Below are 17,449 nucleotides of genomic sequence, written 5' to 3' on the forward strand. Positions count from 1 at the left end.
GGTGATTTTAGGCAAGTCCATTAACCTCTCTGACCCACATTTCTACATCTATCAAACGGGGGCGATCTTCATAGCCCATCCACCCTCCAATGGTGAGGTACCCAGATATCTGGGTAGAAGGTGGCACAGAATAAACTTTCAATAAATACCAGCCATTACGATTCGACACTGCGTCCTAAAGACACTAGCAGAATATTGTATTCATAGGGACGTCTGGTCGCTCAATCGGCTAAGCGTCCGACTCTTGATTTCAGCTCAGGTCATGACTCAGCGTTTGTGAGTTCAAGCCCCACATCGGGCTTTGCACTCACAGTGCAGAGCCCCCTTGAGATTCTCTCTCTCCTCTCTCTGCCCCTCTGCCGCCCGCAAGCGTGCATCCTTTCTCTCTCGAAATAAGTAAACTTTTTTTTTAAAAAGACAGTATTTTATTTGTATTTAAAAATGAGACGTAAGCTGTCTTTGTTTCAATTCTATTTAAGAAATTTAAGGGGCACCCGGATGGCTCAGTAGGTTAAGCCTCTGAATCTTGGTCTCAGCTTAGGTCTTGACCTCGGGGTCATGAATTCAAGCCCTGTGTTGGGTTCTGTGCTGGGTTTGGAGCCTACTTTAAAAAAAAATGTTTTTGGGGGGCGCCTGGGCAGCTCAGTCGGTTAAGTGTCCGACTTCGGCTCAGGTCACCATCTTGTGGTTCGTGAGTTGGAGCCCCGCGTCCGGCTCTGTGCTGACAGCTCGGAGCCTGGAGCCTGCTTCAGATTCTGTGTCTCCCTCTCTCTCTGTTCCTCCCCCACTCGCTGTCTCTCTGTCTCTGTCTCTGTCTCTGTCTCTCAAAAATAAACATTAAAAAAAAATTTTTTTTTAAGAAATTCTTGGGGAAATTGATAAAAAGTCAAATCAATTATAAAGTAAGCCTCCGCTGCTCCCTGGGAAGGAGGGAGCCACAGCACATCTGTGCCACAGCGGCACTGACTCATTGCTGAAAGAGAGGAGAGCTCAGGACTCTAAATTCCGAGTCGTTCGGACAGCCCCACCATTTTCCAAACATTGCGCCAACATCGTGAAATACTTTAAAATCAATAAAAATGGGCTTGGCAGCAGTAGGCAATTATTCATACGTTATCTGAAAACAATAAAGTAAAATATACCTTCCATTCAATTTTTAGGATTATACGTATTACAGGTGAGTATTTATTTTTAGCTGCCTTTCCCCTTCTTTCTCTCTTTTTGCTCCAGTGGTTAGTTTCGGAGGGTCAGACAGAGTTCAGTTGTATAGAGAAAGTACTAACTGCTGAATGGGTCTGTCAGGCTCCTGTATTTAAGGAGACGGAATTGCATATTACAAGAAAATGATTGTTCAGCTACCTTTTCATTAACAATTTGTCTAAAAGGAGACAGACTTAACTGCTTCCATTGGAGTTGGGAAGCAACAAAGTGAATGTGCTCCAGAAGGATTATGTCATCCTTCAAACATATGGTGAGCTACAAACACCAAGACAGCACACTCAGAAATGGTGGTGGGTTCACTGTTGTTTGGTGGCAGTTTAATTGAATAGCCATAAATAGTACCAAAAAAAAAAAAGGGGGGGAACTTGTCATTATCTGCACAATCTCAAGTGAAATACTGTAATGATTTTCTTTTATATATATTTTGGGTCCCTGGCACATCGAAGAAAAATTTCTTTAGGGGGACCTATACCGAAGGTTATTAAGGAAACATCAGCTACTAAATGCATCCCAGGTCGCTTTCCTGTAATGGCTTGCCATGTTCGAGCACAGGGGGGACGTACAAAGGGCGGAGGGAAAACTTGAGAATGAGCCCAGGGCTAGTGCAAAAAGGAGGCTTCCCTGAGTGCACCCCCAGACCGAAGTCCTGGGGCCAACAGGTCAAGCAGGCTTGCTTCTACGTCTGTCCACACAGACCAGAAAGTCTCGTCGCTCCCATTCTCACCCCCACAATGTTCTACCTTTTTAACTCACCATGTGATGACCTTACTTCAGACATTTTCAGAAAGCTCTGTGCTGGTGTTGCATTGTCATGACTTATGTGGCCAACAAGTCCACATCAGGTAAGAGCCCCAGACCCCCAATCATGTTTCAAGGGGCCCAGATTTACTCTGCTGTATCATCGAGACCTGTGTCCACCAGGAAATCCACTCTTCCTCCACCATGGAAATATTACTCCTTAACACTCATTGTATATAATGGTCACGTGCTCAATGCCCAAATAGCTGGTCTCTTCTCCTATTGAATAGAAAGCGATCACTAATTACCGCGAAGGGAAAAAAAAATATACTGAGAAACACAATGCCACGTGCAACAAAAGAAAATCGCGGAGGCTGTCCTGGGTAAAGCTGGCTCCAAGGGCCAGGTATGGGAGAAGCAGTGCATTGCTAGAGAGAAAGAAGGGAGAGGTTGTTTTCTAACAAAATTTTAAAGATACTACGTTGACAAGGAAGAATACGGGTGAACAACGGACACACGAAAAGATGCTCCACACCATTACTCAACAGGGAAATGCAAATCAAAACCACAATGAGATGTCACCTCACCACAGTCAGAATAGGTGTTATCAAAAAGACAAGAAATAAAAAAGAGTGTCAGTGACGATGGGGAGAAAAAGGAACCTTGTGCACTGTCGGTGGGAATGTGACTTTGGGGCAGCCTCTGTGGAAAGCAGCATGGAGGTTCCTCAAAAACTTCAAAATAGAGATTCCATAGGATCCAGTAACTCCACTACTGGATATTTACCCAAAGAAAATGAAAACACTAATTCAAAAAAGATTTATGTATCCCTAAGCTTACTGCAGCATTATTTACAAGAGCCAAAGATATGAAAGCAACCCACGCGTCCATCGATAGACGAACGGACAAAGATGTGGTCCATATACACCGTGGGCTATTCATCCACGAATAGAGTGAGTGAGATCTTGCCATATGCAACAACGTGGACGGACCTAGAGGGTATTATGGTAAGTGAAATAAGTCAGTCGGAGAAAGACAGAGAAGATATGATTTCACGTGCATGTGGAATCTAAAAAACAAAAAAAACAAACAAAAAAGCAGAAACAGACCTATAAATGCAGAGAACAGACTGCCGGTTGCCGGAGGGGAGGAGAGTCGGGGACAGGCAAAATGGGTGAAGGGGAATGAGAGATACAGGTTTCCAGTTATGGAAGGAATAAGTCAGGGGGATAAAAGGCACAGCGTAGGGTATACAGTCAACAGCACTGTAATAGTGTTATATGGTGACAGAGGACAGCCACCCTTTTGAACACAGCATGACGAGCAGACTTGTCAAATCACTATGTTGTACGCTCAACACTAATGCGACGGCGTGTGTATTAAAATAAAGTGTAAGAAAAAGATAGCAGGTGGACAGGACTGTTGTGAAGTGATGAAGAAAGACACTAGAGGTATTGTTGTCAACCCGTTAGGGTAACAGATATTTTCTGTCTACCCCTTAACCATCTGGAGATAGAATTCATGCAAAACATAACCTAAAACAACACCAAGATAACTACTATCAAAAAAAAAATTTTTTTAGAAACAGAAAATAACAGACATTGGCGAGGATGCGGACAAATTGGAACCCTCGTGCACTGTTGGTGAGAGTGTGCAATCACACAGCCACTGAGGAAAACGGTATGGAGGTTCCTTAAAAAATTAACTGTGGAACTACCATGTGACCCAGCAGTCTTCCTTCTGGGAACACAGGCAAAGAAACTGAAAGCAGGGTCTCTGAGATATTTGTGTACCCATGTTCATAGCAGCATCATTCAAAATAGCCAAGAGGTGAAGCAACCCAAATGTCCACTGATGGATGAATGGACAAGCAGCACGTGGCCTATACATACAGCGGAGTATTATCCCACCTTAAAAAGGAAGGAAATCCTGTCCCACGCTACAACACGGATGACCCTTGAGGACATTACGCTAAGTGAAATAAGCCACTCACAAAACGACAAATTCTGTATGATTCCAATTATATGAGGTATCCAAAGTAGTCAATTCGTAGAGACAGAGAGTGGCACAGTGGTTGTCGAGGGCTGGGGGAAGGGAAGAATGGGGTGATGTGGTTAACTGGGTGTAATTTCAGATTTGCAAGATGGAAAAGTTCCAGAGATCTATTTCTCAACAATATGAATATATTTAGTACACATAACTGTATACTCTAAAATGATTAAGATGGTTGAAGTGTGTGTGTGTGTGTGTGTGTGTGTAACCTAACACAAACAATTTTTAAAATAATCAACACCATGTCCCAATGGTAATAAAATGGAGAAAATAAATTTGTGATCAATGTATACATTTCTCAACACAGAAATGCTCAGAGAACATAAGGGGATGTAATTCAGGAGTCAGTGCTCGCCGCTATCCTTAGAACCCTCAGAAGACACAGGGGTGCCTGGGTGGCTCAGTCGTTTAAGCATCTGACTCTTGATTTAGGCTCAGGTCATGATATCACGGTTTGTGAGTTCGAGCCCCACGTTGGGCTTTGTGCTGACAGTGCAGGGCCTGCTTGGGATTCTCTCTCTCTCTCTCTCTCTCTCTCTCTGCCCCTCCCCCACTTATGCACATGCACTCTCTCTCTCTCAAAGTAAAATAAACTGTAAAAAAAAAAAAATCCTCAAGGACACAAAAGCCACAGGGGCAGGTGACAGAGGTGGTAACTCCCAGTGAAGTTCCAAGCAAAATGATGGACATGGTGGCTGCCTTCCTGGCAGGAAGCTGGTGGAAAGCTGCAGCCCTTCGATGGGCAGTACCGCCCCAGCCACTGCAGGATGCTAAGTGCTCCTAGACCACAGTCACTCAACACTAGTAGGGCCGTCCCCCTACCCCCATCACTGTGTCCCCTCCAATTTCCACAATGTGACACCCCCAGGGGAAACCACCCCAGAGAAGCAGTGAGAGCTGCCAACCAAACCACGAGACTCACAGAGAAAATAAAGGGTAGGGCCTCATATGTGGGGTTCTGTCCTCTGCCAATCACACAGCTCAGGCCCCACCCCCAGACCCTGGCCCCCCGCGAGATTTTCAGATGTCTCAGAATGCACGCAAAGGCTCCTCTCGGCAAAGCTATCTCGCGACAGAATTTAGATTTTGTGTTTTAATTTCTCTGGCACTCAGTTTATGCCCTCCCCCACACATGTCCCCATCACAGCATTTTATTTACTTAGGACTCTTGAAAATAAAAGGCTTCAGCCTCAAAGGAATGAAGTACTAATGGCGAAAATGAATGTGCCGTTAAACCAGTGGGGGAACCGTTTTTGGTCTTCCTGACAATCCCCAAATAATCCGGTGCCTGAAGCCACCCACTCCGCCAGCAACTGGCCCTGCTCCTGGATTGGACGCTCACGTCCCTGCATTTTCACTCTGTGATTGGCCTCTCTCTTCCTGCTTGGCTGAATCGTGCAGCCGCCTGAAGGCTGAACAGATCTGCCACAGCTACGGGGCACAGCCTCTCCGGGCTCCGCCGGCCACGGCCTCTACTGGGGGTTTCGAGGAAAAAGAGGCAAAGGGCCTTCTGGGCAATTACATCGAGGAGCAAATAGGGCTTGAGCGGCACTTACACACTCGTTAACATCTCAGCCACATGCCCTACATGTCCTAAGAGGGGCAATGGACTCCCCTCCCGGGTTAAGGCCACATAAGGATCTTTAGAGGTTTTCATGCTGGACAGCTCCCCCTCCCCGCAAGTGCTGAACAACCCGTGTGCCAGCACCCGAGCTCACCACGACTGCAGAGAGGAGACCCCCGTCCCTCTGCCCAAGAAGTTCCAGCTGAGGATGCAGACGGCAGCAACGGGGAACTACCCACAGCGCCGTCGAGAATCTGGGGGTGGCACCGCCTAGGATCGGCAGGAGGCAGTGAGAACTTCCTCCGGACTAAAACGCCCGAGTCCGGAAATGACTGGGGCCAACGGGTTTCGTACGCCTGAATGACCAAGAACGTGAAAAACTGTAAGCAAGTTTTGTGTCTAGACAGAGCCCTGTCTAGGAACCGCCAGTTGATATGCAATTTTCTACTTAGCGGAGCAGGTACACAGAATTCAATTTGGGGGAGGGGAGGGGTGATCTGTATTCTATTCGGTTTCCACAATAGCATTCAAATGTAGGCAGGGACAGAAGAATTTATCTTCCTGCAAATTTGCTCCCTAGGGGTCCGCTGGCTCGCAGTGGGTTCGGCGCTAGCTAGATGGGCGGCACAACAGACAACAGCAAGAAATTACAGCCGCAAATTGCCCTGTGGGAGCCGCGGTGCCAGACCCGCCGGCTGACGCCGGATCCTGTAATTGCAGACCCAAACCCGCTGCCGGAAAAGGGATAACTAACCTGCAAGACAAAAATGCCTCCGCAGCTGCCCAAGGAGCGGGTCTTGCTCTAGTCCAGAGCCGGAAATCTTTTCTACCACATTTCCTTGAGCTGAAGCATTTTGCCATTTCATCACGTTTTATCACTTCTAAAATTTGGAATGCGTCTTGCAGTCAAATTGTACATCTTCAAGGGTATTTCGTTCCCCGGACATGCACACGCACAAATACTGTTATGGAACTGATCGTGTGTTTTGCCATCAGTGAAATCTTAAAACCTAGGGAATTCGGTCACTGTCATGATTTGAAGACGTATTCTACAGAGCGATTAGAGATTAGAAACAGAAAGCTAAGAGGAGAGGCTGAGCCTTGCTTCCCACTCACATCCGGGTCACAAGGTCTTTTGTTCACAGCTCCGCCACCCAGCAGCTCAGCTTTTGGAATCCCCAGGGAGGCTAAGACCTGAAGGCCTTTGCGGGAGACGCTCATGCCCGAGGCCCTGCAAGAGAGAGCTCCTGGCCAAGCTCTCCCCAGACGAGAGCGGCCAGGCTCTCGGTGGCCTCAGCATACACCTGTAGACCCAGCCGAGTCAGAACGGTGGAGTCAAACCCCTGACCCCAGCCCTCATCCGATCTTTGCTTTTCCAAAAGGTGAAGCCCTGGCCACACGGATGGGGCTGGGAAGCAGGGGGCATAAGTTAGATGCGCAAGGAGCCAGTGTCCGTCCCGGGGTCCCTCCAGTGCCGCAGCAAGCCCGGCGGCAGCCCTCTTGTCCCGCAGCCAAGCTACGTGAGCGTCCAGGGACAATGGCATATTTCTTAGAAGCAAGTGACTGCCATGCTGGTCTTGGAGAGGAGGTCCTGGAGGAGTGTGACGATGACCTGGTCCTGCGATGGAGCCAATCGGCAGGCAGTCACTCACTTCGCGGCGGGGCTATGCCTCTACCTTGCACCTTCTCTAGCTCGCCCTTCATGGCTGTTGAACTCGGGCCCCTCACCTTGGGCCCCAAAGTGGCTTACCAAGAACGAACCAAAAATGACAAAACGGTACACGTTTCTTTTCACTGCCTCGAGCCCAGAACTAGTTAGAATTTTCTTTTTTCCCAACCATGCCAGCATTTTCCCGAGAAGCAGCTAAATGTGGAACCAGGTTCTGAGAGCTTTAGGAAGTGCTACGAGCATTGCCAGCTGTGGCCGACAAACTTGAAAAGGCCAGTGCTGACTTGAGAGCGGAGTCTCGGTGCCCCATTTAAGGAACTGTTAATAGCCTGAGCAGTAACACAGGGGAGTCAAGAAATCTCCACGCTCCACAAGAGCCCGTATGAGCCAGGCATCTGTCAAAACACCCACAGAAGCCAGCTCTCAAGGTGGGAAATCAGAAGGGGAGCAACGCAAAACACCAGACATTGTCAGGAAACGCAGTTTTACGGGAAAAAAGCTAAAGGAAAACATAAGGCTAATATTTGAGAGCCTGAAAAATGCATTGCTTCTCTGCTATTTTTTCTTTGAAGTAAAACATTAAGAGGCAAAAACCTACATTAAGTTTTACGAGCCTTGTTTTTAAAATGCAATTAATGGCACAGTGTATCGAGGCAATATAAAAATATAAAAATCATGGGGCGCCTGGGTGGCTCAGTCGGTTAGGCGTCCCACTTCGGCTCAAGTCATGATCTCGCAGGTCGTGAGTTCGAGTCCCACGTCGGGCTCTGTGCTGACAGCTCAGAGGCTGGAGCCTGCTTCGGATTCTGTCTCTCTCTCTCTCTCTCTCTCTGGCCAGCACTCTCGCACTCTGTCTCCCTCTCTCTCTCTCAAAAATTAATAAACATTAAAAAATAAAATAAGCAAATATTTAAAAAATATTTAAAAAATACACGTATATACAACTCAGCACTTGCAAGCATATCTACAGTGCACTATATTCCTAGGAAGAGGCGGGATCCTGGAATAATGAAAAGGCATTCATTTGGGTAGAAGCCAACTGGAAGTTGAGTGATCTAAGGTCCTAGGGAAGAACAGAAGCACAAGAAAGTACTTGAGGACAAAAGCCACCCAACTAGGAGCCCCTAACGGGGTTGTCACTTGAGTAAGACACGAATGTCTACACGTTAAGCCCTGAAATTTAGAGGTTTACTTGTTCAGCAACTAGCATGGCCCCAGTGAACCAGTCCTATCCCTACCGGTACATGATTTTAACGACGCTTCCTAAGTTCTCTGAGCCTCAGTGTCCACATCTGTAAGATGAAACTAATAACGCTCCTTTCCAGGCATGTGGTGGTAATTAAATTGAGCAGGGAATCGGGATGTGAACCTGGAACACTGTAAGTCTTCAGTAAAGGTTTGTTGGCTTCACCTGGTTTTTTCCAAGGACTAGAGACTAAGAAGGGCCAGCGGCTGCAAGGAGGTAAATAAAACTTAGAGGAGCATCACTAAGCATAGGAAAAAGCTGCCTGGAAACAGATACAAGGGGAAATAAAAAACTGTAAATATGATTTTCTCCCATGTGACAGGAGGTATGTGTTTCCATCTGGAAGTTCTTTCCCCTTGCGCAGTTCTTAGTGTTGGGACAACTGGGAACTGAAACTGGACGTGAGGCAGGAAAACAACTGCTTAAGACCTGTTCCTCCTCTGCCTTTGGGTCACATGTTGTTCTTCCCCATTAGACGGAGCATATCCTGGGAGGGCAGACGGGAACTTTCTAGAAGAGAGGCATGTAAGCAGAAGTGACGCATGCCACTTCTAGGCCTGGTTCCGGAAACCTTGCATGTGTCCCCCCCCACCAACATTCTTTCCCCTTCCTGCTCTCGGAAGTGCCAAGGATCAGGATGACTCTGAAAGCCACACATTGAGACCTGCCGAGCCACTGTCAGCCAGCGTCCCTGCGTGACCACACAGAGCAGAGCCACCCGCCAGCCTGAACTGTCACAAACCACTGATGTAATTAAAATTCTGGAGCGCGAGGTCTGTTTGTTACAGCAGCTACTGTCAGCTTAACCAGCCCAGACTTGCACATCTTGGTATCCCCAGTGCCTCCAACGGAGCACGGCTCTGTCATCGACTCGATGATCAAAACGCAACACGTGCACCTGGGAAGCAGAGCTCCCCAGAATGGCTCCCAGTTCTAGGAAAAACAAAATAAAATCTTACTCCTTAATATGAGGGGAAAAGGTCATAAAGAAATGGAAACACTGGAGTCAGCAAGTATCTGGCCGAGCCATCTGGAGGATACATACAATCCAGACAATATCAGCATATGAGGTCGTCATCTGCTGTTTCTTCCGCCAGCATTATCTCCCTTCATTTAAGGTAAAAAAAAATTCCAAACGTCTTTACAAACCTCCCCTCCACCACTCGGCTCTGTAGTTGAGAGAGGCGGACTCCACCCTCCCCACCCCACCCCCAGACAGGTAAGTGCCTGACCGGCCTAAGTCAAATTGATTCTTCCATCCCCCTAGCCGTGGAGATTGATCTGGGCATGGTTTGGGGAACTAGGCCAGACCACAGCGTCTGGCCGGGGTATTAAGATTGACTAGAATTGAAAGCATGGATTCAGTCCACTTTGGTGTACCCACTGAGACAGCAGACAGTGCAGAAGGGATTCCTGAGATACAGTCACACGTATGAGAACAAAACACCCCGTGGCTTTCCTTTTTGCTCAAAGAAGCAGCTCCAAAATGGAATAGTGGGTGCCGGCTTTGTGGAGTGAGCGATCCAGCGGGTCAGGGAAGCTTGGAGCTTTATACCATGCAGTGTGGGGGCCACAGCAGCAGACAGGCTCTAAGCACTGCCGTGAAGAGACTACGATACAGTTAGTCACGTGCTCCATGGCCCGTGTCCTACGAGTCACTAAGCCTGCAGTAGGACCGGCCGTGGCCCACCACAGTCCACCCCTTTGTGAAGATACAGATGGACCAATCTCGTGCCCCACCACGTCCCAGTGCTCCCAGTGACACGAACAAGTGTTACTAGGACATAGCAGGGCACTGCAAAAAAACAGTAATAATAAAAACCCAAAACTAAATTAGCATGTGCTATTCGTTACAGCATAAACCCCAGCTTTGAACGGGTAAATTACACGAATCCACTGTGAGTATTTGCACTCCTGGGTCTGCTGGAGTACGTGAACTTCACTTCCAAAGAGGTGGCAGTTATGTGGCCTCGCCTGCAAGACTCCGCTCTGGGTGTTCCCACTCAGATTTATCTCAGTGGAACCGACTTTCAAAAGTGTGTTCTTGAGACCCTCAGTCCCGCAGAAGCTGCAACACTTCTGCGATAGTGACGCTGTATGCTCTGCAATACATGCCAGGAGCGTGGGGGGGGGGGGGGGGGGGGAGGGGGGGACGGCTCACGTCCAGTATGGCTAGGCCCACCCCTCCCCCCAACATCATGCATCTCCTGAGGACACAGCTGGTGGAAATCACTAGCTATGCCCCTGGCCGTAAGTCCACCGCGAAAACTCTGCTTCACGGTCCTTGCCCCCTCCCTGCCATCCAGCACGTGGTAGGTTAAATAGTGAAAAATTTCATGTCGACCCCAAAACTCAGAAGGTGACCTCATCTGGAAAAAAAAAAAAAAGGGTCTTTGTAGAAGTAATGAGTTAAGGATCTCAAGACAGAATCATCCTGGAGGGGCGCCTGGGTGGCTCGGTTGGTTGAGCATCCAACTCTTGGTTTCAGGTCAGGTCACCATCTCACCGTTTGTGAGATCGAGCCTTGAGTTGGGCTCTGTGATGACAGAGCAGGATTCTCTCTCTCCCCCTCTCTCTCTGCCCCTCTCCCATGCATGCATGCATGTGCACACACTCTCTCTCAAAATAAATAAATAAACATTAAAAAAAAAAAAGAATCATCCTGGATTTGGGGCAATCCCTAAATCCAATGCCTGGGGTCCTCATAAGAAGAGGAGAGGACACGAAGACACATGGGGAGAGGACCAAGCGATGACAGAGGTAAAGATCAGGGTAATGCAGCCACGAGCCCAGGAACCTGGGGCCACCAGATGCCGGGAGACGCGAGGACCCTCCCCGAGAGCCTTCTGCAGAAGCGCGTCCCTGTTTCAGACACCTTGACTTCAGATTTCCAGCCCCCAGAACTCTGAGAGAAGAAGTTTCTGTTGATTTAAGCCTCCCAGTTTGTGGAGCATTGGTATGGCAACACCAGGAAACTCATACCCGGTCCATGGTCCCAGAGGACCTTCCCAAACCGCGGCGGCTCCCCAGCCGGTGCTGCCTCGGCTGGTCCGGTACAGTTCCCCAAACCCCGCTTCGCCAGGCCAGGCCTCTGGGCCTCCTTCCTCTTTGCCTTCCCCCCCCCAAAAGCATCAGGAACAACCAGGTGACCTCGTCCCATACGGCTCAAGAGCACGGCCCACGTTCTGCAACCACACCACTTCCTCCCGACGTCCGACTCGACCCCAGACCGTCAAGCACGCCAGGCAACTGGACAGTGCGTGCTGAGCCACCCGAGGGAAGATGAATGCCATGAAGTCTGCCCAGGGCACACTCTTCTCACGGATCTGGCCAGCGAGATCCCTCCGGAAACTGCACGGTGACGGCAGTTCCCCAACACCAAGAAGTGGTATGCAGTCCACGCGCGACTCTCGTCCACCTCTTCACCCTGGAGGACGCCGGGGCCCACGCTCCCTACCGGTGGCTCAACACACTTGCCTTTTCTCTGCCCAACTGGCCATAAGCAGGTTTACGCCAATCATCACGAAGCCGGGGCTCTGGGATCCTGGCTCCTGGCAATTCAGGCGGGAAATTCCCCCGGGGGAGAGCTAGGGTAGGGCTTTGGCCATCTACCTCCCGAGGCAGCCTCGTGAGCGGTCCTCGTCATGCCGGGCGACGAGGGCCGCCCACGCTCCTGCCACATCTGTCTGCTCTCCTCTCAGGTCGAGCCCTGAGATCTGCCGCCATCCAGGGAGGAACGTGGCCACCGCCCGCTGTCTCTTGGGTTAACGCTCATGCGCCTGCAGCAGACGGGTCTGGAGGCTCCATCCGGCACCTGAGGACACCTGTACTGGAGCCTGTGTGAATCGGGACTGGGCAGGCCCAGCACCCGTGTCTTCACACGCAGCAAGTGAGAACAGGCTTGAGGACATCATGCTGTGAGCACAGAGCCGACGCCACCACCGCCCCATCTCACAGCCCCGCGGTTTTGTGCGGGGCCCTGGCGCGAGGTGCCAGCTCCCGCCACGTCTAGGCGCCTGTCCAGCACTCCCTCCAGGGGGTGCTCAGGCAATGGCCACGGGTACAGCCCCATTTCGAACAGCCCCAGCTATAATCCTAGTCCGGGGCTGAGCCTGTCCACACTCTCAGGGTGGCTGGGATGCCCCTGCCCGCTGGCACCTGGAGCGTGCCCGACCCCGGGTCCCAAGTACCATGCCTCAGTACCCAGCAAGCTGGTGGTCAAGGGCCCCCCGGGTCTCCCTCTGGAACCTCTTCGAGATCAACCTCACCTACCTGCCGTGATGGCTGGAGGGCGGCAGGCTGGACGACCAGATGGCTGGCTCCCCAACCTTAGTAGACCACCCACCACCACAGGCCCTAATTTAACCTCAACAGAGGATCCTCACGGGGACCCCCGGCTCAGAGCCACCACATGCCCTGGGCTCCCAATAAGCAGGGTTCTTGCCTTTATTTCCCTCCTTCCCATTTCCCAATTAAACGAGACATCATCCTTTTCAATCTTGTTAACTACGCCAAAGCTCGTTCCGGCCACACCATCTATCCTGGGTTTAAACTCCGGCAAGAATAAGGACAGCGTCTTACTCAAGATTGCTTTCGTCTTGGTTTATCACGAAACCAGCCATTGGGCAGCGCCAAGGGCATGCGTGAGATAAAGACACAAAGGGAGTCAAGAGGCCCCTCTTGGTCTCCCAGTTTCTCACGAAGGCACCTAAATGCCCACATCTCCTGCACAGAGGGGGCCTCCTCCAGGCCACAGGAGGAGGTCACAGGTCATGATCTCACAGATGGTGGGTTTGAGCCCTGCGTGGGCTCTGTGCTAATGACTCAGAGCCTAGAGCCTGCTTCTGATCCTGTCTCCCTCTCTCTCTGCCCCTCCCCCTGCTTGCAGTCTGCCTCTCTCTCTCTCTCTCAAAAATAAATAAACATTAAAAAAAAAAAAAAAGAATAGCTTATGTTTGGTAGATGCTGGTGCACATGTATGCTAATGGATGTAATCACCTCAACAATCATCTTCCGCTACTTTTCCATATGCGGGAACTGAGGCACAGGGTGGCTGAGTAGCCTGCCTATCCCAGCTCTCCTTAGACATGGAAGATGGAGGCATGTGGGTCCCCCAGCCTCGTCCCTGTTGGTCTGGGGCACCCCACAGGTGTCCCGTCTTCAGAAATGTCCTGGTTCGAGGACAGTGTTCCATCCTAATTTTCCAGAAGTGTCCTTAAACTTCAGAAGGTCAGGGGCGCCTGGGTGGCTCAGTTGGTTAAGCGTCCGACTTCGGCTCAGGTCATGATCTCGCAGTCCATGAGTTTGAGCCCCGCGTCGGGCTCTGTGCTGACCGCTCGGAGCCTGGAGCCTGTTTCGGATTCTGTGTCTCCCTCTCTCTCTGCCCCTCCCCCATTCATGCTCTGTCTCTCTCTGTCTCAAAAATAAATAAACGTTAAAAAAAAAAAACTTCAGAAGGTCAAATCCAACACTCTCTCCCTCTTGGGAGTACAAATGGGGGTGCTTAATGCCACAAACTGCTCTCTCCCAAAAAAGAAGACAAATCTTGCTTCTGCCCAGATGGCTCTGATGTCCCTTCCCAGAGGAATGCCCGAGAGGGGGTCAATTTGGTCCTCTGGTCTCCTCCAGCATCGTCACCTTCCCTGGAAAGGTATCTACCGAACCCCCGTCAGAGACGGGCAGAGGGTGGCCGCGAGGCCCAACAAGCCGTCCGAACTCTCAAATGACCACACGAGGGAAACGCTGCACTGGGCTCCGAGGGGGTGAGGGCTTCTCCGTGCTGCCGCTCACACAGGGTCATCGCAACCAGGGTGCAGTGTCTGGCCGCGCCCTGGGCTACCCAGGCAGTGAGGCCGTGTCTGCGGTGAGGGGGAAGGGGGCGGAAGAGAGGCGGGCATGCCCTTGTTGAGACACATCCCTGGTGATTCTGGCAGCAACCCCCTCCTCGGTGAGCTCCGAGGATGAAAAGTGAAATCTCACCTCCTAATCCGTGCTTCATGTTTTTGTTTCCTTCTGATGATAGGAAACAATGCATGCTGGTTATGAATTTTTTTTTTAAGTTTATTTACTTTGAGAGTGACAGAGACAGCATCAGCGAGAGAGGGGCAGAGGGAGGGGAGAGAGAGAGAGTCCCAAGCAGGCCCCGCACTGCCAGCACGGAGCCCGACACGGAGCTCAAACCCACAAACCGCGAGATCGTGACCTGAGCCGAAACCAAGAGTCGGACCCTTAACCGGCTGAGCCACCCGGGGGGCCCCTGGTTATGAATTTTTAAAAAGTGAGCAGAGTAGGAACGGAAAGCGTCCAAAATCTTCCCCTCCCCCCTCCAAATCCTCAAAGTGATAGGTGGATGTATACTGCACAGAGCTTTCTAGACCCATATAAATACAAAGGTGTGTGCATTAAATTCTTTTTATATTAATCATCCGATTAGATGATTTCCAACCAACCACTCGGCCAAGTCATCACTGTGTCTTAATGTCCAGCAGTAGTCTGGGCTTTTAACATACTGAAAATGCAAATTCCAGCAGTAATCTGGGCTTTTAACATACTGAAAATGCAAATTAATCATTTACTCTACATTTAAGGGTGGGTCAGTTTTTCATAATAATTTTCTGGCTTCTGATATTTTCCCTGTAATTTGTTTTCTTTCCTACCCACCTCCGTGTGGAGCAGAACCCTCCCCGTTCCCTTATCCCTGTGCGTAAACGCAGTATGTTTAGGTGAGTTGGTCAGATGACACAGATTGAGCTGGCCCCCTTGCTCCCTGAAGGACAGGAGTGTCTTCTGAATGCTGGGACGTCACTCGCCTGGATGCTTGCCTTAACAAGATGACAGCCACAGGACCTTCTGGTTGATGACAGCTGATGGCGCTCCTGGTTCCAGAGAACAGATCTGGCTGTCTAGAGGTGACAGAAAGCCCTAAAATCCCCAAGTTTCAAGAAGTCCCTCCTTCTCCTATTAAAAGGTTCACAGTGATGTGGGAGCATGCACTGTGACGCCCAAGGGCCCAGCCTGGCGTTGAGAATCAAGAGCCCACAGCGGATACTGAGAATCTGATCAGTGTGGGGACACCTCCGTGCCTTGCGGGCATTCAAGATGCCCACCCCGTAAGCCTCACACTCTCCCCTTTGCTGAAATAACTACCATTTCCAGTCAGGTGGCCAATTCTAGTCACCACTGACTGACCCTGTGAATATAAGCTCTTTTCTGGAAAATACACTCTAGGGGCACCTGGGTGGCTCAGTCAGTTAAAGTGTCTGACTTTGTCTCAGTTCATGGTCTCACAGTTCGTGAGTTCGAGCCCCGCGTCGGGCTCTGCGTTGACAGCTAGGAGCCTGGGGCCTGCTTTGGATTCTGTGTCTCCCTCTCTCTCTGCCCCTCCCCGGTCTGCATCTCTCTCTCAAAAATAAATAAACATTAAAAAAAATTAGAAAATACACTCTGCACACTTTTCTTTTAAAATTCCGTGGCACAATTCGCTGGCAGCATGGAGCCTGCTTGGGATTCTTTCCCTCCCTCTCTCTCTCTGCCTCTCCCCTGCTCGCTCGCTGTCTCCCTCTCTCCCTCTTTCTCAAAATAAAATAAATAAACTTTCAAATTCCGTGCCGCACTTAACTGAGCCTCGAGCCCGGTCTGTGCTGGACAGGTGACAATACAGAGTATCCAGATTCCAGCACCAATTCGATCACTGATGACGTATAACTTTAGTCAAGTTGCTAACATCTGAGCTTTCCTCGCCGAAAAAGTGGGGATATAAATACTTCTCCCAGAGAGTTCGTATCAGAATAAAAGCAAGAGGAGTAATTAAAAGAAAAAAAAAAAAAACAGGGAGGAAAAAAAACACAATAAAACCGTGTGTTAAGCTGAAGAGGCACTCTGGAAATTGCAGCGCCAACCAGAATAAAAGCACGTCTGCAGAAGGCAGACACAGCACTCAGGAGCAGGAGTGCAGAGCACGGACCAAAGATTCTCCAAAAGAGAGCCACGCTAGAAGGGAGATGCCCGGTGGCATGCCTGGGGAGGCCTCCGGAGCTAGCCAGCCCCAGGTTCAAATCCTAGCTCCCCGCTCGACCACTCACGAGCTGTACAGCAGTCAGCAAGTGGCTGAGCCCCCCGGAGCCTCAGCAACCTCATCTGCAACAGTACTGACAGCACCACCTCTCAGGGTAGTTATGACAAGTACATCAGGCCGTGCATTTCAAGGCCTAAAAACAATTAGCCAAATGTTGATGACTGTTGAAGCCGGATGTGTTACCAGAATTCCCCCTACTTTGGGCACATCTGAAATCATCCCTAATAATCTGCAGCCAAGTTCTTAAAACAGTCCTCACACATTAAGTGTTTACTACACATCAGCCCTTACGTTACAGTCGAAGAGAAGTTGTTGCACGTCATTCTTGGCGCCTGGAAGATCACGGACTCCTTTGAGAATGTGAGGAAAGATGTGGACGCACTTCCCGTAAATATACCATAACCTTTGCCCCACCTTGTACACAAAGTCTGCCTGGGGAACCCCTGAGGGCTCCACGGATCCCAGATTAAGAAACCTTGCCCTTCAATTATGGGGAAACGGTAGAGCCATGGTCATTCTCTGCCATCCTACTCATAGTTTCCTAACTTCCCTTAGGTTAAAGCACACTGTGGAAAATCACTGAAGGAAGAGGGACTGAAACGATGGGCCAGCCCTCGCAAAGAAAACACCCAACCCAACACGCACACGACGAGCAAGACGCGTCTCATCTCTATGATTCGTATTTGTTTTTCTGACTCAGGTCATTTATCTGAACATGGAGACCTTTTCGTTTCCAGCCAGAGTATGAAAGAAGGTTTGGCTTCATAATCTTAAGAGCCTGAAGTTTTGGCACACCTGTATTAGCTACCATATTCTCGGGTTGAATCTTCTCCACAGCAATAAATCTCAGAAAAAAAATAAAAGTAAGATGATGCAGTATATCAT

General features: G+C 49.8%; 1 protein-coding gene and 1 long non-coding RNA gene across 6 annotated transcripts in view; one reads left to right on the plus strand and one right to left on the minus strand.

Annotated features, from left to right (window-relative positions):
• Positions 1-17,449, minus strand: part of ATPSCKMT (ATP synthase c subunit lysine N-methyltransferase) — a 202,289-nt gene that overhangs the window by 123,127 nt on the left and 61,713 nt on the right. The gene's annotated exons all lie outside the window — the stretch shown is intronic.
• On the plus strand, positions 9,164-17,445 carry LOC109267816 (uncharacterized). Of its 3 annotated transcripts, none has more exons than XR_008423658.1 (4): positions 9,164-9,608; positions 15,268-15,398; positions 16,863-16,951; positions 17,120-17,445. It is a non-coding gene; the product is annotated as an uncharacterized LOC109267816 (long non-coding RNA). The 3 variants fall into 3 exon arrangements; XR_002080287.2 differs by having other exon boundaries at positions 9,165-9,608; positions 15,263-15,398; XR_008423657.1 differs by lacking the exon at positions 15,268-15,398 and having other exon boundaries at positions 9,182-9,608.

Source organism: Panthera pardus, unplaced genomic scaffold, assembly GCF_024362965.1.
Source record: "Panthera pardus isolate Hobbes unplaced genomic scaffold, ASM2436296v1 HiC_scaffold_2, whole genome shotgun sequence".
Classification (NCBI taxonomy): domain Eukaryota; kingdom Metazoa; phylum Chordata; class Mammalia; order Carnivora; family Felidae; genus Panthera; species Panthera pardus.